The sequence below is a fragment of the Lolium perenne genome, chromosome 1 (genome assembly GCF_019359855.2).
Source record: "Lolium perenne isolate Kyuss_39 chromosome 1, Kyuss_2.0, whole genome shotgun sequence".
Taxonomy (NCBI): Eukaryota; Viridiplantae; Streptophyta; class Magnoliopsida; order Poales; family Poaceae; genus Lolium; species Lolium perenne.
The window spans coordinates 90,586,171-90,593,445 of record NC_067244.2 but is presented as its reverse complement, the minus strand read 5'-3'; the positions used below and the strand labels follow the sequence as shown (position 1 = coordinate 90,593,445).

At 42.5% G+C, this 7,275-nt stretch overlaps 1 long non-coding RNA gene across 1 annotated transcript; it reads right to left on the bottom strand.

Moving 5' to 3' along the window:
- Positions 1-754: 754 nt before the first annotated feature.
- LOC139830615 (uncharacterized) lies at positions 755-1,348 on the bottom strand. The gene is made up of 3 exons (XR_011743413.1): positions 1,238-1,348; positions 925-1,156; positions 755-829 (listed from the first exon to the last, which is right to left on the bottom strand). It is a non-coding gene; the product is annotated as an uncharacterized lncRNA (long non-coding RNA).
- Between the last annotated feature and the right edge of the window lie 5,927 nt (positions 1,349-7,275).

The window sequence follows — 7,275 nt, the reverse complement described above, 5'->3', positions numbered from 1 at the left end:
CCAACCTTCATCCAATCAAGCGTCTGTTGGCTGTCAGCAACCAGGGCAACAGTACTCTCGACAGCAACCTTCATATTCTCCTGACGCATCTTCAATCCCAGGTCTTCCGAAGCATTAAACATCTTGGCGAGGTTAAGGAAAGTTGCGGGTTCTTCTTTCTTCGGAAAGAAATAAGGGAACAACGCTGACAATCCTGCATTAGCATTTGCCACGCCTTCACGAATTTCGCGCCCGTGAAACTCCAGAAGAGAAAGTGCGTCAAGGAGAGGATCGTTGACAGGATTATCCAGATCAAAATCCTGGTTTGTTTGGGCTGCCACACGAGACAAGACATCAGTCAAACAACCAAGAAACAGGAAGTGCAGTAAAATAAAAGGGATTGATAATATTACTCAGAGTACGTCGACTTTGCGACTTCAAACGCTTGAGGATTCCTTCGTCACGAGAAGCTTGTGCAGCTTTGAGCTCATCCAAGGCAGTTGTCGCATCCTCAAGTTTCTTCTGCTGTTCATCGAAACCATCAGCTTTCTCCTTAGCTTCATCAGCTTCGACCTTGGCTTTGCTAGCAGCGAGTTCGGCTTTCTTGCGAGCCGCCTCACTTTGCTCAAGTTTTTGAGCCAGTGCGTCGGCGCGTTCGTTAGCCTCTGCAAGTTTCTCTGTCGAGATATGGAAAAAAGAGAGAAGAAAGATCAAAAAATCGCGGCAAGTAACAGGAGTGACAAATTAAGGAAAAACGACAAGTATGAAAGTCGTTACCTTCGGCTCTATTAGCATATTCACGGTACCCAATAAATTGGGAACCGATGCGGAGAAGATCCTTGATCATAGGCTGTTCAACGTGAACACAGTAAGAGAAACATCGGCATAAAAAAAAAGAGATGTGAAGAAATAAAATAAAGAAAATATAGATGTCGACAAACTTACATCATCTAGGAGCGGGGGCGACGAACTGCCCAACTGAGGGGCAGGATCAACAATCTTTTCAACCCGTGCCCTTTTTGGTGAAGGGGCACGGGGGCTCGAAGGAGTAGATGTATCAACATTTTGTTGAGGAGGCGACGATTCCTCCCCTTCAACTGGTTTTTCTGAAATTACTAAAGTATGTGACGTGCTCGTTCGAGCAGCCACATCTAAAGTTGGAGTTTCTTCATCATCACTGTGACAAAATAGTGGCAGCATAAAAAGCAAGGCAAAATAAAATTCTTCAAATAAAAAAGGAAAAGAGCAAGGAACCTACGAGCTGATGATACTCTCGATGTATGGATCATAAGCTGCTTTTCGAGGTGCAGGAGCAGTTTCTTCGGGTTTCGAGGTCCCGGAATCTTCGGCATTGCTCCTTTTCCTTTTGCTCTTCGGAGAAACAGCAGGAGGAGGAGATTGTGCTGATGTTGTATCTTCGAGGCAGCATCCTTCTCGGTAGATCCCGCAGATTTTCGAGAATCTGCGGGTTCATTCTAAAAGAGGGGGTCTCCTGGTTGACATGATCGACAAAGGCTCTTTATTCGACCTCTCCATCCTCGGGAAGAGGAGGAAGGGGAAGCCATAGTAGGATGATTCTACAAAGAAATAGTGACAAAAGAGAATAAGTGAGATACCACACTGCAAATAAGATGCGAGGAACAGTTCAAAACAAGATAAAACTTCGAGAAGACAAAATACCTCGGGAAGAGGATTGGAAGCATGTATGGTTCCACTCGACGGGAGGAGGGAATAGGATCCTTCTTGCCTAATCGAGAAATTCTTGAACCAATTTTTCCAAGTCCTTTACAGAAAGATCACTGGAGATTCTGTTGGCGTCATTTTCACCAGAATACGTCCAAAGGGGATTTTTGCGAGCTTCGAAGAGGCTGCACTCTAATCCTAAGGAAGTAGGCGATAATTTGAACACCAGATAGCTCTTTGCCTCGAGTGTTTTGAAGATGACGGATACGAGCCATGAGCGCCTCTGTCGCTTTTTCTCTTCTTCGAAGCTTCGGCATCCCGAGGAACGGCGACGCTGAATCCACGGCACTTCCGTCGAAAGGAACTATGTTGTGCTCCACAGAATTGGCGCTTTCTTCGTGGATGTAGAGCCACTTTTTGCGCCATCCTTGGACAGAATCAGGAAACTTGACGTCGAAATAATCGACATCAGTCCGAACACAGATAACAACGCCACCTATGTTATAAGTGACGTTGTGGGAGCCATTACGGCGGAGGCGAAAATGCGCTTCCACAGAGCCCAATTGGGAGTGATTCCGAGGAAGCATTCGCAAAGTGTGATAAAAATAGAAATGTGAAGGATGGAATTGGGAGTCAACTGGTGCAGTTGAATCCCATAAACAAAAAGAAGGCCGCGGAGGAAATCGTGGATTGGGGTTGAAAGGCCGCGGATCAGGTGATCAACAAAACTAACCCGATACTCCATTGGAGGCTTGGGGTAGCTTTCTTCGCTAGGAAAGCGGATGGCGTCCTCCTTCGTCATGAGGCCGAGCCTCTTCAGCGTGTTGATGTCTTGATTGGAGATTTTGGATCTCTCCCACTCAAGATCCTCGGCGGCCATCTTGGATTCCGGCGTCTTTGTGGCGAAGTCGAACGCGTGCGCGGTGGCATCAACGGCGGTGGGCAGAGCAATGTATGTGCGTACGGAAGATTGGAGAGAGTTGGGCGCGGGGAAGTTTTGCGAAGAGGAACAGTGAGCGGCGCAAGCGAGGGATGAACGAAGGTTGAAGAAGGGTTTATATAAGATTCGGGTGAAGCGGTGTGCCGTTGGATGAAGAAATCGTGTGGTGAGGATGGATCTTCTAGACACAAGGGCAAAAGAGTATTTTTATTGAAATAGGCGTTACCGTACGTGCGCCAGGAAAAGCGGAGGACGTGTGTCCACTACTTGCACGACGTGTCAACGTAGTCGAAGCAATGGACCCACAGGGCAGAAAAATCACGACTATTCGAGGAGGATGAAGTAAATTTGATTAAGGGAAGTATGTCGACAAGAAAAACGGCGACAGAAAGAATTATTCAATACCTCGGGAACCTTTGGTCAAATACAAGTTTTTGCCCAAATGCTCGGGGGCTACTTCAGAAAAAAGTAAATTTTCGAGTATGATAAATATAGAAATTGCGGGAGCCTACAACCAAGCACAAGTCCTTGGCTGTAGCCTCGGGGGCTACTCCCATCGAGAACGCTGTTCGCGCACCCGAGAGATAAAAAAAGAGAGAAGAAGAAAGAGATCATATTGGGAAGTAATGAAAATATAGCGACAAGGTGGACTAAAATGTTGAGCCTACAACCAAGCACAAGTTCTTGGTTGTAGCCTCGGGGGCTACTCCCATCGGGAACGCTGTTCGCGTGCCCGATGAAATTAACAAAAATAGAAAAACAAGAGAGTATATTTCGAGTTATAATTAACTCTACATATACTCCCATCGGGAGAACAATATAAGTCATATATGACTCGATAAAATGTGCCATTCCAACAGCCGGAAAAGCACTCGACAATATATTCTCAGAACGCCGAAGTTGCGATCAATTTCTGAATGCCGCAAATTTGCGAAGGTAAGACCCCAGATCCGTTCTGCTGGGCGTGGCATCGCCAAAGACTGCGCTCTGCTACTTTTATCCGTATCAACAGATACGAAGAAAAATCCTAACGGACGCGTTAGGTACCCGATAAATTTGACTGGGACTCGACAGAATGGTAAGACCTTAAGCGGCACCTGTCGACGTTTACACCAGTATCCCGAGATCATGTCCGGGGACGTGATTTTGAAGTAGGTTTTTGCGGATTGCCACTAGAGCAGTTAACTAGTACCTGATCCGTCAGATGAACTAGCCCCAATTACCAGTATCCCTGTACAATATAGAATTTTATGTGAAGAAATATAAAAGGTTAAAGCTTTCGAGTAAAAATAAACAATGGAGATTTTCCCTGACTCTACGATTCAAGCAAAATCTCGGGGCTCTTGACATAGGCATCCCAAATGGGCCTGCCGAAGATGGTACCCGGGGTTTACTGGAAGCCCAATACCCGAAGAATAAGAAGATTCGGGAGCCCAAGATTTACTAAGGAAAGATAGAGTTGTAATAGGAAGTGTTGTTTGTAATCTGGCGGGATGAGTTAGAAACCGTCCCGGACTCTGTAAACTTGTATAGCACGAATCCCTCGGCTTCACCTCATATATAAGGGGGAGTCGAGGGACAAAGAACCAATCGAATCATTGTCTGCAAACCCTAGTTTTCATAGTCGTCGAGTACTTTTCGGCTGAAACCTTCGAGATCTACTTGCCCTCTACTTCTAACTAAACCCTAGCCTACAATCCATAGGCATTGACAAGTTAATCCCTTGTCAATGCTGGAGGCATTGAACTGGATCCCCTGCGCACAATGACCGGGACCGCCTCGGAGAATGGCTACCTACGATGACGGAGCTCCCCAGTTAGTTTGTCTCATGGAATAGGCGAAGTAAGGGAAAGGTTTTAGTCGACCACCCTCTGCCGGCACACCAAGGAAGTGTGCTAACGTTCTGGCATTAAGAGTCGGTCGGCGAGTGTGGGTAAAGTTGCACACCCCTGCAGGGTAAATCTTTTCGAAAAGCCGTGTCCACGGTTATGGACGACTTGGGAAAGGACGTGATGATCATAGACAACTTGAACCTGATCGTAAAACTTGATATCTATTATGTGTAAATAAGGATCCCTTCTCAGGGTGTCGAGGGGTGATCCTAGGTGATAGTTTCAGGTAATGATGAAGATTCGGTGGATTCAACATGATGATCTTAGAGCTAGAGTTGATATCGCTCTCTTATCCCTTTTGAAAATGGTCTGAATAGACGAGCTTCTGCTGCCTCCTGTTTACAAAGGAAAACTGGCTTTTCGCAAAATAAGCTCCACATAAAGCCTCGCATACCCGCTTTGTTAACAGGTTGTACTAAGTCTTGCTGAGTCCCTGTACTCAGCCTTGCATGCTTTGTTTTAGAGGAAGTCCTTCCAACTGATGGCGGCTTCTACCTTGACGTCGACGAGTAGTTCGGAGTTCCTCAGGCGGCAGCCTGAGACTTATGGGCTGGGACGTCGCCTTATGTTATGGCCTCTTAGGCCCTTTGCAGTCTTGTTATCTAGATAACATAATTTTCTTTCCGTTGCTTGTTGAATTGTGGTCAGTGACCTCTGCGTGTAATAAATTTGGATCTTAACTCTGCTAAGAGTTGTAATATATTTGCTTTCAGTCGTAGAGTCACTGTTGTGTTACCGATGCTCACCCTGTAGGCCCTAGAGATCTAGGTTAGGCTTATGCCAGATCTGATATCTGGGTTTGTCTAGCCCTGACCTCCGGGGTCGCGACATTAATGGCTAGAATAAGCCGAAATCATGATGATTGGACTACACCTGAACCAACCCCAACGCCAATATTGAAGAAGAGGGGTGTGATTAAATTAAATGATGAAGATATGAGGGAGGCTAAGAAATCTCTTAAGGAGAAAGGTATTAAATCTGAAGATGTGAAGAATTTACCTCCCATAGAAGATTTATGTAAGATAACTCCCCCTTCGTCTACAATTGAGGTACATTCTCTTCAACGCTTTGGTAAAGAAGATATTCCGTACTCAAAACCTCCTGATCAATGTTTAGATGAGTTTGATAATTATGTTGTTAAGCAAGATAATTTTAATATGAGAGTAGAGAATCATTTAATGGAAAATTCTCAAGCTATTAGTAATTTGCATGATATTGTGGAGAGAACCTCCAATGATGTTAAGATGCTTGTTAAACATTTTCATATGGTTCAGACTCAAATTGATCAACTTACTAAAGTGCAAAACGACTTGTTAAAAAATACTTCTAAAGAAAAACATGCTTATGAAGTAACAACTAGAGGTGGTGTTTCTACTCAGGATCCTCTATATCTTAAGGGGCATCCCAAAAGAGTTGAACAAGATTCTCAACAAACTAGTGCTCCTTCTAAGAAAAAGAAGAAGAAACATAAAACTGTTGTAGAATCCTCTGAGCCTGTTAATGATCCTAATAGTATTTCTATTTCTAATGCTGAAACTGAAAGTGGTAATGAACATGATAAAGATAATGATAAGAATGATGCTTCTGATAAAGAAGAGGTTGAAGATGAACCTGAAAAGCATGCTAAAAATAAAAAGTATACTAAAGAAGATTTTATTGCTAAGAAACATGGTAATGAAAGAGAACCTTGGGTTCAAAAGCAAATGCCTTTTCCTGCTAAGAAACTAAAATCGAAAGAAGAAGAACACTATAATAAATTTTGTGATTGGATGAAACCTTTGTTCCTGCAAATCCCTTTAACTGATGCTATTAAATTGCCTCCTTATTCAAAGTATATGAAAGATATTGTCTCTAACAAAAGGAAAATTCCCAATGAGGAGATTTCCACTATGCTTGCTAATTACTCTTTCAATGGAAAAGTTCCAAAGAAGCTGGGAGACCCAGGTATACCGACTATCCCTTGTTCCATTTAGAATAATTATGTTAGAACTGCTCTATGTGATTTGGGAGCAGGAGTTAGTGTTATGCCTTTTCCTCTTTATAAGAGACTTTATTGAGATAAGTTGATACCAACTGATATATCTTTGCAAATGGCTGATAAATCTATTGCTATTCCTGTTGGTATATGTGAGGATGTTCCTGTTCAAGTTACTAATAATTGCTTAATATTAACTGATTTTGTTGTGTTGGAAATGCCTGAAGATGATAATATGTCTATTATTCTTGGAAGACCTTTTCTTAACACTGCAGTGGCTGTTATTGATTGCAATAAAGTAAAAGTTACTTTCAATGTTGATGACAAGGAGCATACTGTTTATTTTCCCAAGAGGATTGATAAAGTATGTGGAGTTAATACAATTTCTAATTTGAGAACTATCAAAGTGGGAGTTTTTGATTGTCCTATATATGAGCCTAAACAAGGATATCAAAATATTATGATTGGATCCATATCAATACAATATAAGGTAACATGATTGATTTGAGTTTTATTTCTTCTTATGTCATGTAAAAATTGTTTGGTGGCAAGACTTGATCAACCTTGTTAACAAGTACATTTTATATGCATAGAAGAGCTAAACAACATTTTCTTTCTTTCTCCACTTGTTTTACTTGCTGTAGTACTACTTGTTTTGCAAGATGCTTTAGTTTTTTTTTAGAGTTTTGAAAATCTTTTTATGCCCTGTAATAATAATTTTAATACCCAGAAATGTGCATTTTTCAAAGTTTTCAAAAAATTACAAAAATTATACCGATGGTCTTATTTTTCGAAATGCAACCTGG